Raw genomic sequence first — 19517 nt, 5'->3', positions numbered from 1 at the left:
TGCGTACGCATGGGCGACGGGTACACGTGAGGATGATATTTTTGTTACTAGGAGCAAGAGTTCTGACGTTGGCAACGCCAACGTTGCCCTCACCAATGCCTGCGATGAAGGCCACTGATAAACCACTATTTCATGGTTTATCTTGTGCTCAATTGAGTGGTTTTTATCAACTCTTTACCCACTTATTCATACTATTTGCATGTTTTACGTTTTCCTTCCTGATTTTGTGCTATGATTGGAAACATGCTTCTTTGGCCTTTAAAAACTTTAAACCTCTCTTATTATCATTTGATACCGTGATATGTGTGTTAAGTGATTTCAAAGATTACAGGGCAGGAATGGCTCAGAGGATGGAAAGAAATCATGCAAAAGTGGAAGGAATACAAGAAGTTGAAGAAATTGCTAAGCTGTCCAGCCTGACCTCTTTGCACTCAAACGGTCATAACTTGAGCTACAGAGGTCCAAATGAGATGGTTCTAGTTGCATTGGAAAGCTAACGTCCGGGGCTTCACAATGATATATAATTTGCAATAGCTTCCCCGAAGCCAGGTGACGCAAACGCATGGATCACGTGGACGCGTGACCTGGCGAAAACCCAATCCGCGCGAACGCGTGGACAACGCTTCCGCCTCACTTTCCCGCGATTTCTGTGCTGTTTTTGATCCAGTTTTCGGCCCAGAAAACACAGATTAGAGGCTATAAAGTGGGGGAATGCATCCGTTCAACATGTCTTCCATTATTCACTTTTCATAATTTAGATGTAGTTTTTAGAGAGAGAGGTTCTCTCCTCTCTCTTAGGATTTAGGATTAGGATTCCTCTTAAAGGATTTAGGATCATTTCTCCTCAATTTCCAGGTTTAATGTTCCTTTTATTTATTTTCTACTTTTATTATATACCTTTAATTATTATTTATCTTTCCAATTTAGCTTATGCTACATTCATGTTATGATTTTCTTAATTAATATTATTTGAGGTATTTCAGTTTATGATCATTTTATTCTATTTATGAATGCTTTTAATTTAATTTAGATATTTTCTTCCTTTTGGCTTTGGTTAAGTAATTGGTAACACTTGAGTTGTCAAACTCAGCATTGGTTGGAATTGGCAGATTACTAATTGATCTAGATCGCTCTAAAGCTAATCTTCCCACAGGGATCGACTAGGACTTGAGGATCAAACTAATTAGTCCACTTGACTTTTCTTTGCTTTAGTAAAGGTTAACTAAGTGGGATTAAAACTCAATTCTCATCACCATCGATAAGGATAACTAGGATAGGACTTCCAAATTTTCATACCTTGCCAAGAGTTTTATTAGTTATTAATTTATTAATTCCTGCAATTTATTTCCCTTGTTCAAACCTTTTAAAACCCAAAAACACTGTTTTCCATAACTAACAATAAGAACACCTCCCTGCAGTTTCTTGAGAAGACGACCTGAGGTTTAAATACTCGGTTATCAATTTTATTGGGTTTGCTTAAGTGACAAACAAAACTTTTGTAAGGAAGGAATTCTTGTCGGTCTAGAAGCTATACTTACAACGGGATTTTATTTTTAGAAAATTATAGATCGCGCGAGAGTTTCGCTTTTCCAAAATGGCGCCATTGCCGGGGAATTACAAACGTGTGCCTTATTATTGGTTATTGTAAATATTTCCTTTTTGCTTGTTTATTTGTTTTTATTTTTGTTTTTATTTTTACTTTTTCATAAATTAAGAGGTTATTGGTTTTTATTTAGTTATTAAAAAAATTTTTAAAAATTTGTTCTTCGTGTTCATCTTGACCTTCAAGTTGTTCTTAGTTGTTTTCTTTGTTTTGATCTAAAAATTTTAAGTTTGGTGTCATTTTATTGTTTTTGTCTTTCCTCATTTAATTCAAAAATATCTTTTCTCTTTATTTTAATTGAATTTTCAAAATTTGCATAAAAAAAATTTTTCAAATTTCTATTTTAAAATTTTTTTCTTATCTTATCTTAGTTTTAAATTTAAAAATTCAAATCTTTTTCAAAAATCATATCTTTTTACAAACCTTATCTTATTTCAAAATCAAATTTCAAATTTCAATATTCAAATTTCAAAATTCAAAAATTCAAAATTCAAAAATTCAAAATTCAAAATTTAATTTTCAAATTCAAAATTTAAAATTCAATAACCTTTTAATTTAAATTTTTTTATTTTCGTTTTTAATTTTTATTTGCTATTATGAGTTCTCACCCCCATCGCTTTAAGTTTGGTTCCAATGTTGTTGTAAGGAATGGAAACTATAATGAAAATAGTCATCAAGGTTGAAAGAATCAAAGATGGGAGGAGCCATAAGGATTTGATCAACCCTCTTGGCAACAACCCCCTCCAATGCACTATAACCAACAACCATTCTGTGATGCATACCAAAATGATGACTATGGTGGACCCCCTTGTAGTTACCAACAAGCCCCGCCATATGCTTATGAACCATCTCCTCAACACAACTTTGAACCACCATACTCACAAGCCCCTTACCACCAAACACCACCATATGACCCTAACCTATATCCACCACACCAACCACCATATGAACCACACCCAGAACCACCACCTCAATATTCACCATCTCCATATCCTTATCAAGAAGAACCACCTTCCTATTATGAACCCTTTCTCCAAAATAATGAACCCTCATATCCACCCGAATCTCTAATGGATGACATCCTTCGTGGTCTTCTTCAAGGGCAAGTGAAGATGCAAAGGGAAGTACTGAAACTCGCGACTGCCTTAACCGAGGTAGTAAATAAATTAGCTTCTCAATATCTGAGCACTCAGAGTACTCCCATGGCTGCATGTGGAGAATCAAAAGAAGAGCGTAGCATGAAGGAGACACTAGAAACTTCGGTGGACAATAAGGAACATGACTTTGTATTGGAACAAGTGAAGGAAGCCATAATAGTTGCAGAGGAAGAAATGGTTGAAGATTTAGGAGATGCTGAACCTCCACGGGAATCGAGAACTGTACAGGATTCTGCCGAAAAGTTTAAATTTGATATTGAAGAGGGTGTACAACCTCCAAGGCATATCATGGTTGAAGATTTTGCAGAGGTATCAAGAGATGATGATTAAAGAAGAGGAAGCACAACCTCCCATTCCCTTGGTAAGCCATAAAGAAGAGTTTAATTTGGAAGAAAGCTACCAAGAGAAAGAGGTTAGAATTGAAGAAGCTCGCAAAGAGATGGAAGTTGTCAAGGAAGAGCACAAGGGAATGGAGCTGGAAATCACCTTACCACAGTTGCTGGAGACATTTCTCCCAAAGCCATCACCATCCATCCCTTCATTCAAGTGGGTAAATCTCTCATCTCTAAGCTTAATTAGCTCACTTGAATATGCTTTGCTTGAAACAGATGGTCAGCTTAGAGCTCTTTGTGGCTTTAAGAGTAAGAGAGATATGGTTAGTGGTAGGAGTCGTCATGCAAGATTTAATATGGTAGAAAGCTCAAAGTTTAAATACAAAAGTTGGTGTAAAGCTCAACTGAATGGGTCTAGGAAGTTGTTTGGCCGCTTTAGTGAGAATTCAGATTGCTTGCCACCCGGTTGGAACACTAATGATCAACAAGAAGACGGGGGCAAAAGCAAGTTTTGGAACCCCGGAATTCATTCTGGAAATCAACACTCTTGGGGCCTTGTCACTTGCTTTAACTTGCTTGAAGGCTTTCTGGACCTAGTTTGGGATCTCGGAGGATACTGGAATTGAAAACATTGGTGGAGATTCAAGGATCAGTACAAGCACAAGCAACCATAACAAAGGACTCCCCAAATGTCCAACTTAGGGACTTTAACTAAAAGTGCTAGGTGGGAGACAACCCACCATGGTATGGTCATTCCATTTTCAATCTTATTTAGTTTTGTTTGTTTTTTAGTTTTATTTTATTGAACCTGGAATTATTCATAACATTTGCATCAGCATCTGCATACTACATTCTGCATTTTGCATAAAAAAAAGGGCACGCGACGCGACAGCGTCTCCGACACGTCCGCCTCATATGTGTGTTGGGAAGAAAACAAGATTGAACAGATAGTCACGCGAAAGCGTGGCTGGAGGCGTGCCTTTGGCACAAATTGATTCACACAACTGCGTCGCTGACGCGTCCACATCATGTGGGAAAAATGCCTCCCACACGTCCGCGTCACCCACGCGAACGCGTGGCCCTGTAAAATCGACGTAAACGGGTGTTTGGCAGCAAGTTAGGCTGGAATGGGGCTGGAACAGTGCTAGAAGCACAAGCCTTACCACGCGAATGCGTGCCCCATGCGTTCGCGTCGTTTTGCAAATATGGCCATCCACAAGATCGCGTCACCCACGCGAACGCGTCACCCCAGATTTTGTGGCGAAAACTCATTTAAACAGAGAGTTGTGCATATGTGAGGCTGCTCTCATGCCACTAGCACAACTCGAGTCATGTGTCCGCGTGCCCCACGCATCCGCGTCACCTGAACTTTTCATACACCATGCGATCGCGTCACCCACGCGTCCGCATCACCCACGTCGCACAACTTATCCTGATCAGCGCCAATTATCTTATCTTTTCTTTTCTAATCCTAATTTTTTTCTATCTTTTCTTCTTTCTTCTTTCTTTTTTACTTCATCTTTTTAACTTCTCATCCCTCTCCACTTCCATTCTATTTTATTTGCATCCTTTCATCTATTGCATTTTAATTTTGGGTATATTTTTATTTTCTTTTCTAAAATTATTATTTTTCATTGGTGTTAAAATTTTCTCATTCAACTGTTACATCTTTTTGAATTATTCTGGTGCTTCATGAGTTGTTTTATTCTAATTGGGTATTATTATTCATAAGTCAATGCTAATTTTTATAATACTGATATTCCTTTTACATTGATATGCACTTACACTATTTTGCATTATCCACACCCTCTCCCCATTGTTGCAATTCTTGCACTATTGATATGCCGTATGCTTCTACTATTTTCTCACTGCATGTTGTAGCTACCATGTAATTGAGACCTTTACTATTTGGCATTACCAACCCATATTTTATTTATTTTTTTTATCTTTATTTCTGGGTTACTTTTCTCCATTTTCCTCTTCTTTCAGGATGGCCACCGAGGAAGGAAAAAGGAAGAACTTCTATATGGGGAGATAGGCAAGTCAATCTGCACAATCTATAGAAAAAGGCATCAGTTGGAGCAGCCCATCCACTTGTACATCTTAGCATGCACCGAGGACGGTGCAACCTTTAAGTGTGGGGAGGTCGATACCGATCTCCATGGGTTAGTTATTCTCTTCTCAACACCAATGTCCTATTTTCTTCATTTGTTCATTATTACATTGTATAATAGATTACATGTGTAGTTAATTGTTTGCATTTAAATACTACTTGGTTGAAAAATAATAAGTTTCTTTCTAGGACCCTATTTTTGAAAAAAAATGTCACTAATTTAAAAAAAATTAAAATTTTCTATGTGTTAAATTTGTTTGAAGTTGTATTTGGAACATGGTTTTTGAGCCAAAGAACACACAACCTGTGAGATTTTGAGATTAATTACATGGTTATATTAGTTAACCATAAATATTTTATTCTTGTGTGTTTTCTTCTCTATAATTGTAATCTTTACTTTGTTCCACTCTATATGTCCATTATTTAGTGTATTTACATGCTTGCATATGATTGAGGCCATTACTTGTTTTCACTCACTTATCCCAAATAAGCCTACCCTTTTATGTCACCCTTGTTAGCCACTTTGAGCTTTTTAACCCCCCTCTATTCCATAACCACATTACTAGCCTTAAGCAGAAAAACAAAATAAAAATCCCAAGTTGAATCCTTGGTTAGCTTAAGATAGATATTGTGTATAATTTAAGTATGAGAAATTTTATGGAAACATGGGATGATAGAAAAAAAATGGGGAATTAAATTGAATAAGTTATTTGAAAATTTGGGAAGCATGCTCATGTGAAATCAAAATAATTAAATTACCATGTGCATTGAAAAAAAAATTTAAGTAATTAAATAAGGGGATACAAAAAAAGAAAAATAATATTACCCCAAATGCAAAATAAAAAGAATCAATGCACATGGGACAAAATTCAAAAATAAGTTTGATACATGAGCATGTAATACAAAAGTGGGAAAATTTTGGGTAGCTAGGTAAACCATTTTAAATTATATAAAGTATGTATATGTTAGGTGAGATCTTAGACTAATCAAGGATTCACTTTGTTAGCTCACTTAGCCTTATATATATATATATCCTTACCTTTACCTCAGCCCCATTACAACCCTGAAAAGACCTTATGATGTTTGCATTGGTATGCTAAATATTTGTTGATGGGTTAGATGAAGAACAAGGTTTAGAAAGCATGACTAGGGAAGAATAGAGTGATTGACCCTAGACACTTTAGAGTTAGAGTGCATATACACTACCAACATAAAGGGCACTTAATTTGAACAACACCAACTCTCATGCAACAACGCCAGGCCTCTCAGAACTTTAATTCCAAGTCCAACAAGGCCCACTCCTCACTCTAAAAGCATGATTCAAAGCCATCCAAAGAGCAGAAAATTAGTATAAATAGTAGGGTACTTTGAAAGGAAAAAAAAATCTCCCTAGCTGGGATTACACACATCACTTTTCATACTTTGCTTGTACTTTGTTCTTAGTTTATTTTCCAGCTTTGTCTGTTTTAATTCCTTTTGTAATGAGAGCAATGATTGACTAAATCTCTCATTTATTAAGGGGAGGAGCTCTGTTTGATTTCAATGGATTAATACTATTTTCTTCTTCTCAATTCAAGTGTTGTCATTCTAAGAGAAAGTCTTTGTGCTTCATAGATCCAATTACTATCGAGAGAGGGATTGGATCTACTTGAATTTCATAATAAACTTGAGAAAGGAGTTATGAAATTCAGATTGAGACTCTTCTCTCATAATTCTCTTTTTTGATAATTCTTGGTCCGGTACGTGACATATAACCACCTTGAATTGATATCCTGAGAGTTGTGTGGCTTGAGATTAGCACATGCCCTTAACCTCTTCTCATGAGCAATAGATCAAGAGATTGATAATTTTTGGTGTTGATTGAGTCACCAAGAGATTAGGACCCAATTATTTACAATCTGCCATAGATCTACTTCACATGATTGAGAAGGATTTGAAATCCATTGATTCATGAAGATTCTCACATCTCTAATCCCTAATGAGCTTACACATCATCTATTTCTACTTTCATAACTCTAATTCCTTGCTTTAGTTTATGAATTGTTAATTTTTGTTCAATACCTATTTCCCAAATCCCATTTACATTCTTGCAACTTTACATTTCCTTGCTATTTACTCTTCTGAATTTATTTTCTTGAAATTTAAGTTTCCGTTCTTTACACTTCCATTCATCTACATTTCAACCTTTATATACAGTCATTTAATTTTCCGTTCTTACTTTCATGCAATCTACTTTTCTTGTTCATTCACTTATTCAATTCACAAAAATCCTTAAAGTGTTTGTTTAACTAGAATTACCACTAACTAAAGTTGTTTAATACATCAATCTCTGTAGGATCGACCTCACTCAAAGTGAGTTATTACTTGACTACGACCCGGTATACTTGCCGGTAGAATTATTGTTCTAATTTTTCCGAATCAAGTTTTTTGCACCGTTGCTGGGATTGATATAGATTGACAATGATTAAGTTAGTGGTACTCTAGATTAAACATTTTTCTTTTATTTTGTTAGCACACTAACTGTTCGATACTTGGTATCACCTAACTCTAACAACACTCTAGTACTAGAGTGACCATTTTTCACTTTGAATTGTTTGTGTTTTGTGTATGCCAGGAGAAAGAAGGGGTGAATCCACTTCTTTTGACCCTAACCTCTTGAAGCCATTCCACGCCAATTCATTCCTTCGGCACAAATGTCGAACCCTTGGCATTTAGCGTCAACTCCTTTTTTTTGGGTACCCCTGGCGCTAGATGCCCAAGACTGGCGCTAAACGTAAGGAGTCCAGCAACAAAAAAATCACAATTGGCTACCCGTGGCGCTAGATGCACAAAAGCAGCGCTAAATGCCGGGGTGGTAGTAAGTTCTTCCCCCTTTTGCGTGCTTCACGGCACTAAATGCCAGGCCCCGACGTTTAGCGCCCAGCCTCCCGAATCCAATTCCATCTTTCTAATGCTCTCAGCTCCCTTCTTCGTGCACCTGTTCCTATTATGTTGAAAAGACATGGCTTCATTTTAGTTAAAAGCAAGGAAAACTCTGAGATATGAAAACAAAATAAATAAAATTCAATGAACAAAACACAACTAAAGGATATTAAGAGTGTTGGGTTGCCTCCCAACAAGCGCTTCTTTTACATCACTAGCTTGACGGTTCACCCCCTCTATTAGGGAGGATGTTGATCATATTGCTTTACCTCCTCTCCTCTCACTGTAAATCTTCTTCCTGTATATTCATGAATCACTTCAACATGCTCAAGAGACAGAATCTGGTTCACCGTGTATGGTAATGTGGGATAATGAGTGAACACCACTTTCAATCCTGGTGAAAAATCTTCAATGGGGATCTTCTTATTTCTCCAACCCTTAGGTATTTTCTTCTTGGGACGCTCCTTCATAGGTAAAGCCACATAACCAACACCAAACTTAGAATTGGCGTCAGGGGAGATTTTGTTACTTTCCATCATAGAAGCTCTAGAGTGTAACTCAACCTTGTTATCATTAGTTGGTTCTAGAAGGAGTTGAATAGTAGAATCAATCTTCATACACTTCTCCTCTTTGTTGGAGTCATGTGAGGCTCTGAAGATATTGAAGACCAAGTGCTCAGTATGCACCCTCAGTACCAATTCACCTCTTTCTAAATCAATGAGAGCAAGCCCAGTGGCTAAGAACGGTCTTCCGAGAATGATGGAGAATTTTTCATCTTCATCCATATCAAGAATAACAAAGTCAGTTCGGAGGAAGAACTTTCCTACTTTGACTAGAACATTCTCCACCACTCCATTTGTCATTAGAACAATTATCAGAAGTTCATATTTTTTTATATCAAAGAATTACGATTTATTATATTATTATATATTATTTTTGTACCACAAAATAAAAGGTGAAATTTTATATCATTTTTGGTTACTTATTTTATTTTATTTTGGTTATTTAAATTAGCATGTATATGATCAACATATTTTCTATTATTTATGTAATATTTTTACAATATTTTTTTTAGTTCCAATCAATTTGCATTTAAAAAATCATCTTTAAATCCTAAGCCATGTAATTCAAAGATCATTACATTCATATTTTCTAAAATTTCAAAAAAATAAAAACTTTTTGTATTATTATAATGAGTTGAATGGAAAAATAATAATAATCACACCATAATTTTAATTAATAAAGTAAAATAATTTATCAATTTATATTAAATTATTAATTTTAGTTACACTTAAAAGTGAATAACACTTTAAAAATAAGGTTTAATTACTCTGTTGGTCCCTATAGTTTAGCCGAATTTTTAATTAGGTCCTTATAATTTTTTTTTCTTTTAATTGAGTGCTTATACCAATTTTTTGTTTTAATTGGGTCTTTACAATGACAAAAAATGTTTGGACTAATGGAATATTCTGTTCCCAAATTGGATATACCAGTTACAAACGTTTTTTGTAATCTTCAGTGTATTTACTTATTTTATATTGGCGAAATTGCCCTTATGATATGGAAAAATTATATATCCGTATAACTACCGGCAAGTATACTGGGTCGCATCAAGTAGTAAAACTCACAAGAGTGAGGTCAATCCCACAGGGATTAAAGGATTAAGCAATCAATAGTTAGTTTATTATTCTAGTCAGACGAACATATAGAAGTGATGAACAAGCATGAAATGTAAATGACAGAAAAGTAAATGAAGGCAATAAAGAGCAAGGAAGGTAAATGACAAGAAATATAAAGTGCAGAGAATTAAAGTGCTGAAAATAAAGTGCTGGAAAGTACAAGAGCAAGAAAGTAAATCGCAATGAAGTAGGCAGTTCAAGAAAGTAAGTGCAATAAAGTAAAGTGCAAGAAAGTAGAGATGGAAAACATAAGGGATTGGAGATGTTAATTCTTCATGAATCAATGGATCTCAACCTCAATCTTATGAAGTAAGCGATGGCAGATTGTAATTAATTGGGTTCCAATCTCTTGGCAACCCAATTTCTCTTGACATAATCAATTTGCCAACTCCTTGCTATTAATTTTCTAATTCATTAATCAAATTGTCATGAAAAGAGGTCAAGTTCTATTCTCTTATCCATAGGCCACACAAGTTCTCAGGATCTCAATTCATCCCAAATATGTTGATCAAGAAAGTTGTGAGAGATAGAGCTCCAAACTAATTTCTATGATTCCTCTCTCGAGGCTCACAAAGAAATTCAATAGATCTAAACCCCCTTCCGGAGTGAATAGATCAAACAAGCATGGAAGTTATCTCTTGGCTACCCCAAGCGGATTGAGAAGAAGAAATAAACATCAATTCAATCAAACTTGAAACAGAGCTCCTATCCCAAATGCATAGGGATTTAAGTGATCATTGCTCTCAAATGAAGATTTAATTGCATGAAAGTATAGATGAAAATTAAAGCTTCATAACCAAAATAAAAACTAAAGATTCATAAATGAAAATTCATTGAAAACTAAATTATTACAAAGAAAGAAAACAATAGAAAGGGGAGAAGAGTGTATAAGGAGAGGGTCCGGAGACCCCTCCCAAGATGGTGTTCCCAGTCCAGAGCCCCCTCCTTCCAATTCTATGAAACTAAAGCCTTTGTATAGGCTCCCCTAAATTACAAACTTAAATGAAATTAAAAGCAAATTACAATAAAATAAAAATAAACTATTCTAGATGCTTCTTGTGGTCTTGATTGGTTGACAATTGTGTGCTTGCTTGCTTGAAGTTTGGAGTGAAATATTTGATCCAAATTGAGGTTCCGGATTGACTTGGTCTTGGTGTTGTTGGGGCTTAAAGATGCCTATTGTTTTTGCTCAAATTTCATGCCCACTATAAACTATTATACATTGTTGGAAAGCTCTGGATATCAGCTTTCTAACGCAACTAGAAGCATCTCAATTGAACCTCTGTAATCCAAGTTATGCTCCTTTGAAAGGGACAAGGTCACTGGCGTTATTGATGGCGTTATTGCTAGCGTTAGTGTGCTAACGCGGCCAGCGTTAACGGTGTTAATGATGAGCGGATAATTTATACGCCCTTTGACACTGTTTTTAGTATGTTTTTAGTAGGATCTAGTTACTTTTAGGGATGTTTTCATTAGTTTTTATGTTAAATTCACATTTCTGGACTTTACTATGAGTTTGTGTGTTTTTCTGTGATTTCAGGTATTTTCTGGCTGAAATTGAGGGACATGAGCAGAAATCAGATTCAGAGGTTGAAAAAGGACTGCTGATGCTGTTGGATTCTGACCTCCCTGCACTCAAAGTGGATTTTCTGGAGCTACAGAACTCGAAATGGCACGCTTCCACATGCGTTGGAAAGTAGACATCCAGGGCTTTCCAGAAATATATAATAGTCCATACTTTGGCCAATAATTGACGACGTAAACTGGCGTTCAATGCCAGCCTTCTGCCCAAATCTGGCGTCCAGCGCCAGAAAAGGATCCAAAACCAGAGTTGAACGCCCAAACTGGCACAGAAACTGGCGTTCAACTCCACAAATGGCCTCTGCACGTGCAACACTCAGGCTCAGCCCAAACACACACCAAGTGGGCCCCGAAAGTGGATTTATGCATCAATTACTTACTCATGTAAACCCTAGTGACTAGTTTATTATAAATAGGACCTTTTACTATTGTATTAGGCATCTTTTGATCATCTTAGGATCTTAGGATCATCTTTGAACGCATTGTTCTTAGATCAGAGGGGCTGGCCATCTCGGCCATGCCTGGACCTTCACTTATGTATTTTCATACGGTAGAGTTTCTACACTCCATAGATTAAGGTGTGGAGCTCTGCTGTTCCTCAAAGATTAATGCAAAGTACTACTGTCTTCTATTCAATTCTTCTTATTTCGCTTCTAAGATATCCATTCGCACCCAAGAACGTGATGAAGGTGATGATTATGTGTGACGCTCATCATCCTTCCCCCTTATGAACGCGTGCCTGACAAACACTTCTGTTCTACATGAATTAAGCTAGAATGAGTATCTCTTAGATCTCCTAACCAGAATCTTCGTGGCGTAAGCTAGAATGATGGCGGCATTCAAGAGAATCCGGAAGGTCTAAACCTTGTCTGTGGTATTCTGAGTAGGATTCAATGATTGAATGACTGTGACGAGCTTCAAACTCGCAAGTGCTGGGCGTTAGTGACAGACGCAAAAGGAGGGTGAATCCTATTCCAGCATGATCGAGAATTGACAGATGAATAGCCGTGCCATGACAGGGTGCGTGAGCATATTATTCACTGAGAGGAGGGGATGTAGCCACTGACAACGGTGATGCCCTTGCATAAAGCCAGCCATGGAAAGGAGTAAGACTGATTGGATGAAGATAGCAGGAAAGCAGAGGTCCAGAGGAACGAAAGCACCTCCATTCGCTTATCTGAAATTCCTATCAATGATTTACATAAGTATCTCTATCCCTATTTTATTATATTAAATTCGAAAACCACATAACTATTTTATATCCGCCTGACTGAGATTTACAAGGTGACCATAGCTTGCTTCATACCAACAATCTCCGTGGGATTCGACCCTTACTCACGTAAGGTATTACTTGGACGACCCAGTGCACTTGCTGGTTAGTTGTATCGAAGTTGTGACAGACTGTAAAACTAGATCAGAGTATCTGGCCTGAGAAGCCATTACCAGAGATCACAATTTCGTGCACCAAGTTTTTGGCGCCGTTGCCGGGGATTGTTTGAGTTTGGACAACTGACGGTTCATCATGTTGCTCAGATTAGGTAATTTTCTTTTTGTTTTGTTTTCAAAAATTTTTTCAAAAATCTTTCAAAAATTTTCTCACCTGTTTTCGAAAAAAAAATGTTTTCAAAAATAAATTATTCTATGGCTTCAGAATTTTTAAGAATGAATTCTAGTGTTTCATAAAGCATGTTGAAGCCTGGCTGGCTGTAAAGCCATGTCTATTCCTTTGGGAATGAGTATGTCAGGCATGTCATGTCTGAATTACATGCTAAAGCTTGGCTGGCCATTGGCCATGTCTAGTATTTTGGACTGGAGCTTTCATTGAAAGCTTGGCTGGCTAGTGAGCCATGTCTAATTCCTGGACTGAAGCTTTAGACTAAGAATGCAAGATTCCTGGAATTCATATTAAAAATTTTGGAATCCTTATTTTTCTTTTTTCAATGAATTTTTCGAAAAAAATCCAAAAAAATTAGAAAATCATAAAAATAAAAAATATTTTGTGTTTCTTATTTGAGTCTTGAGTCATATCATGAGTTTGGTGTCACTTGCATATGCATCTTGCATTTTTTCGAAAATATCATGCATTCATAGTGTTCTTCATGATCTTCAAGTTGTTCTTGGTAAGTCTTCTTGTTTGATCTTGATGATTTTTTGTTTTGTTTCTTTTCATGTTTATCATATGCATTCTTGAATTCTTAGTGTCTAAGCATTAAAGAATTCTAAGTTTGGTGTCTTGCATGTTTTCTTTGCATTAAAAATTTTTCAAAAATATGTTCTTGATGTTCATCATGACATTCATAGTGTTCTTGGTGTTCATCTTGACATTCATAGCATTCTTGCATGCATTCATTCTTTTGATCTAAAAATTTCATGCATTGCATAATTTTCATGTTTTTTCATAAAAATTTCAAAAATAAAAAAAAAAATATATCTTTCCCTTTTTCTCTCATCAAATTCGAAAATTTGAGTTGACTTTTTTCAAAAATTTTTAAAATCAAGTTGTTTCTTATGAGTCAAATCAAATTTTCAATTTGAAAATCTTATCTTTTTCAAAATCTTTTTCAAAAATCAAATCTTTTTCAAAATTCTTAGTTATTTTCGAAAATTCCAAAAATATTTTTCAAAAATCTTTTTCTTATTTTTATATACAATTTTCGAAAATAACTAATCAATTAATGTTTTGATTCAAAAATTTGAAGTTTGTTACTTGCTTGTTAAGAAAGATTCAAACTTTAAGTTCTAGAATCATATCTTGTGATTTCTTATGAATCAAGTCATTAATTGTGATTTTAAAAATCAAATCTTTTTCAAAAACTAATTTCTATCATATCTTTTCTAAAATATCTTCTTATCTTATCTTTTTCAAAAATATCTTTTCAAAATATCTTCTCTAACCTCCTAACTTCTTATCTTTTCAAAATTTGTTTCAACTAACTAACTAACTTTTTGTTTGTTTCTTAACTTTTTCAAAACCACCTAACTAACTCTCTCTCTCTAATTTTCGAAAATATCTCCCCTCTTTTTCAAAAATTTCTTTTTTATTAACTAATTGTTTTTATTTTTAAATTTTAAAAATTTTTCGAAAAAAAATACTAACAATTTTCAAAAACCATTTTTCGAAAATCACTAACTCTTTTTCAAAATAATTTTCGAAAATTATCCCTCCCCCATCTTATTCTATTTATTCATTCATATCCTAACATCTCACATCTCAAAGCCTCCTCACAGTTGTGTTTCTTCCATTACATTACATTCTTTGTCTCCCCCTCTTTTCTTCGACTCACAAAGGGATCCCTATACTGTGGTATAAAGGATCTCCATTATTATTATTATTTTTCTGTGCCTTCTTCTTTGTCATATGAGCAGGAGCAAGGATAAGAACATTCTTGTGGAAGCAGATCCAGAACCTAAAAGGACTCTGAAGAGAAAATTAAGAGAAGCTAAAATACAACAATCCAGAGATAACCTTTCAGAAATTTTCGAACAGGCAGAGGAGATGGCAGCCGAAAATAATAATAATGTAAGGAAGATGCTTGGTGACTTTACTGCACCTAATTCCAATTTACATGGAAGAAGCATCTCCATTCCTGCCATTGGAGCAAACAACTTTGAGCTGAAACCTCAATTAGTTTCTCTGATGCAGCAGAACTGCAAGTTTCATGGACTTCCATCTGAAGATCATTTTCAGTTCTTGACTGAATTCTTGCAGATATGTGATACTGTTAAGACTAATGGAGTAGATACTGAAGTCTACAGGCTCATGCTTTTCCCCTTTGCTGTAAGAGACAGAGCTAGATTATGGTTGGATTCTCAACCCAAAGACAGCCTGAACTCTTGGGATAAGCTGGTCACGGCTTTCTTAGCCAAGTACTTTCCTCCTCAAAAGCTGAGCAAGCTTAGAGCTGATGTTCAAACCTTCAGACAGAAAGAAGGTGAATCCCTCTATGAAGCTTGGGAAAGATACAAACAGTTGACCAAAAAGTGTCCTTCTGACATGCTTTCAGAATGGACCATCCTGGATATATTCTATGATGGTTTATCTGAGCTATCAAAGATGTCACTGGACACTTCTGTAGGTGGATCCATTCACCTAAAGAAAACGCCTGCAGAAGCTCAAGAACTCATTGACATGGTTGCTAATAACCAGTTCATGTACACTTCTGAAAGGAATCCTGTGAGTAATGGGACGCCTATGAAGAAGGGAGTTCTTGAAGTTGATACTCTGAATGCCATATTGGCTCAGAATAAAATATTGACTCAGCAAGTCAATATGATCTCTCAGAGTCTGCATGGAATGCAAGCTGCATCTAACAGTACTCAAGAGGCATCTTCTGAAGAAGAAGCCTATGATCCTGAGAACCCTGCAATAGCAGAGGTGAATTACTTAGGTGAACCTTATGGAAACACCTATAACTCAACATGGAGAAATCATCCAAATTTCTCATGGAAGGATCAGAAGCCTCAACAAGGCTTTAACAATGGTGGAAGAAACAGGTTTAGCAATAGCAAACCTTTTCCATCATCAACTCAGCAACAGACAGAGAACTCTGAACAAAACGCTTCTAATTTAGCAAATCTAGTCTCTGATCTATCTAAGGCCACTGTAAGTTTCATGAATGAAACAAGGTCTTCCATTAGAAATTTGGAAGCACAAGTGGGCCAGCTGAGTAAAAGGATCACTGAAATCCCTCCTAGTACTCTCCCAAGCAATACAGAAGAGAACCCAAAAGGAGAGTGCAAGGCCATTGACATAAGTGCCATGGCCGAACCTGTGAGGAAAGGAGAGGACGTGAATCCCAAGGAGGAAGACCTCCTGGGACGTCCAGTGATCAATAAGGAGCTTCCCTCTGGGGAATCAAAGGACTCTGAGGCTCATCTAGAGACTATAGAGATCCCATTGAACCTCCTTATGCCCTTCATGAGCTCTGATGAGTATTCCTCTTCTGAAGAGAATGAGGATGTCACTGAAGAGCAAACTGCCAAGTTTCTTGGTGCAATCATGAAGCTGAATGCCAAATTGTTTGGCATTGATGCTTGGGAAGTTGAACCTCCCTTGTTCATCAATGAACTAAGTGATCTGGATCAACTGACATTGCCTCAGAAGAGACAGGATCCTGGAAAGTTCATAATACCCTGTACCATAGGCACCATGATCTTTAAGGCTCTGTGTGACCTTGGTTCAGGAATAAACCTCATGCCCCTCTCTATAATAGAGAAACTGGGAATCTATGGGGTGCAAGCTGCTAAAATCTCACTAGAGATGGCAGACAGCTCAAGAAGACAGGCTTATGGACAAGTAGAAGATGTATTAGTAAAGGTTGAAGGCCTTTACATACCTACTGATTTCATAGTCCTGGATACTGGAAAGGAAGAGGATGAATCTATCATCCTAGGAAGACCTTTCCTGGCCACAGCAAGAGCTGTGATTGATGTTGACAGAGGTGAAATATTCCTTCAATGGAATGAGAACTCCCTTGTATTCAAAACTCAAGGATCTCCCTCTGCAACCATAGGGAGGAAGCAGGAAAAGCTTCTCTCCAAGCAGAGTCAACCAGAGCCCCCACAGTCAAACTCTAAGTTTGGTGTTGGGAGGCCACAACCAAACTCTAAGTTTGGTGTTGAACTCCCATATCCAAACTCTAAGTTTGGTGTTGGAGAGTCTCAACAAAGCTCTGCACATCTGTGAGGCTCCATGAGAGCCCACTGTCAAGCTATTGACATTAAAGAAGCGCTTGTTGGGAGGCAACCCAATGTTTATCTAATTCTTATTTTTCATGTTTTCTTAGGTTCATGATCATGTGGAGTCACAAAATAAATAGAAAAATCGAAAACGGAATCAAAAACAGCAGAAGAAAAATCACACCCTGGAGGAGCATCTGTCTGGCGTTCAGCGCCAGAACAGAGCATGGTTCTGGCGCTGAACGCCCAAAATGGGCAGCTTCTGGGCGCTGAACGCCAGAACAGGCATGGTTCTGGCGTTCAACGCCAGAAATGGCACACAGATGGGCGTTGAACGCCCAAAATGGCCACCAACCTGGCGCTAAACGCCCAGAGTTGGGTACAAAGGCATTTTTACATGCCTAATGGTGCAGGGATGTAAATGCCTTGACACCTCAGGATCTGTGGACCCCACAGGATCCCCACCTACCTCCACTCACTTCTTCTCACCACTCTCTTTCACACAACCCCATAAACACTCTTCCCTAAAAACCCCTCACCAATCACCTCAATCTCTCTTCCCCACTAAACCTTCACCACTCACATCCACCCACTCTTCCCAATAAACCTACCTCATAAACTCCACCTACCTTCAAAATTCAAAACCAATTTCCCACCCAAACCCACCCATATGGCCGAACCTTTACCCCCCCTCCCTTCCCTATATAAAGACCTCCATTCTTCATCAAATTCACACAACACACCCCTCTACACTCCTCTTGGCCGAAACCTCATATCACTCTCCCTCTCCATATTTCTTCTTCTTCCTCTTCTATTCTTTTGTTTATTGCTCGAGGGCGAGCAATATTCTAAGTTTGGTGTGGTAAAAGCATAGCTTTTTTGTTTTTCCATTACCATTGATGGCATCTAAGACCGGAGAATCCTCTAGAAGAGGGAAAGGGAAGACAAAAGCTTCCACATCCGAGTCATGGGAGATGGAAAGGTTCATCTCCAAAGCCCATCAAGACCACTTCTATGATGTTGTGGCCAAGAAAAAGGTGATCCCTGAGGTCCCTTTTAAACTCAAAAGAAATGAGTATCCGGAGATCCGACATGAAATTCAAAGAAGAGGTTGGGAAGTTCTAACAAATCCCATCCAACAAGTCGGCATCCTAATGGTTCAAGAGTTCTATGCCAATGCATGGATCACCAAGAACCATGATCAAAGTAAGAACCCGGGTCCAAAGAACTATGTTACAATGGTTCGGGGGAAATACTTAGATTTTAGTCCGGAAAATGTGAGGTTGGCGTTCAACTTGCCATACATGGAAGAGAACGCACGCCCCTACACAAGGAGAGTCAACTTTGATCAAAGGTTGGACCAAGTCCTTATGGACATATGTGTAGAAGGAACTCAATGGAAGATTGACTCCAAAGGCAAGCCGGTTCAACTAAGAAGATTGGACCTCAAGCCTATAGCTAGAGGATGGTTGGAGTTTATTCAATGCTCAATCATTCCCACTAGCAACCGGTCTGAAGTTACTATAGACCGGGCCATCATGATCCATAGCATCATGATTGGAGAAGAGGTGGAAGTTCATGAGATTATACCTCAAGAACTCTACAAGGTGGCTGACAAGTCCTCCACTATGGCAAGGTTAGCCTTCCCTCACCTCATTTGCCACCTATGCAATTCAGCTGGGATTGACATAGAGGGAGATATCCTCATCAAAGACGACAAGCCCATCACTAAGAAAAAGATGGAGCAAGCAAGAGAGCCCAGTCATGGAGCTCAAGAGGCGCAAGAAGCTCATTTCCATGAGATCCCGGAGATGCCTCAAATGCACTTTCCTCCACAAAACTATTGGGAGCAAATCAACACCTCCCTAGGAGAATTGAGTTCCCATATGGGACAACTAAGGGTGGAACATCAAGAGCACTCCATCATGCTTCATGAAATAAGAGAAGATCAAAAAGCAATGAGGGAGGAGCAACAAAGACAAGGAAGAGACATAGAAGAGCTCAAGGACATCATTGGTTCCTCAAGAAGGAAACGCCACCATCACTAAGGTGGATTCATTCTTTGTTCTTGCTTTCTCTGTTTTTTGTTTTCTATGTTATGTGCTTATCTATGTTTGTGTCTTCATTACATGATCATTAGTAGTTAGTAACTTTGTCTTAAAGTTATAAATGTCCTATGAATCCATCACCTCTCTTAAATAAAAACTGTTTAATTTAAAAGAACAAGAAGTACATGAGTTTCGAATTTATCCTTGAACTTAGTTTAATTATATTGATGTGGTGACAATGCTTCTTGTTTTCTGAATGTATGCTTGAACAGTGCATATGTCTTTTGAAGTTGTTGTTTAAGAATGTTAAATATGTTGGCTCTTGAAAGAATGATGACTAGGAGACATGTTATTTGATAATCTGAAAAATCATAAAAATGATTCTTGAAGCAAGAAAAAGCAG

The 19517-nt window shown here is 37.2% G+C and overlaps 1 non-coding gene across 1 annotated transcript; it reads right to left on the bottom strand.

The window, feature by feature from the left end:
• Positions 1 to 15279: 15279 nt before the first annotated feature.
• On the bottom strand, positions 15280 to 15387 carry LOC112767644 (small nucleolar RNA R71). Its single transcript, XR_003185085.1, has one exon. It is a non-coding gene; the product is annotated as a small nucleolar RNA R71 (small nucleolar RNA).
• Positions 15388 to 19517: the final 4130 nt, after the last annotated feature.

The sequence above is a fragment of the Arachis hypogaea genome, chromosome 17 (assembly GCF_003086295.3).
Source record: "Arachis hypogaea cultivar Tifrunner chromosome 17, arahy.Tifrunner.gnm2.J5K5, whole genome shotgun sequence".
Taxonomy (NCBI): Eukaryota; Viridiplantae; Streptophyta; class Magnoliopsida; order Fabales; family Fabaceae; genus Arachis; species Arachis hypogaea.
Note: the sequence above shows the minus strand (reverse complement) of the source record. Positions and strands in the feature narration are given on the sequence as shown.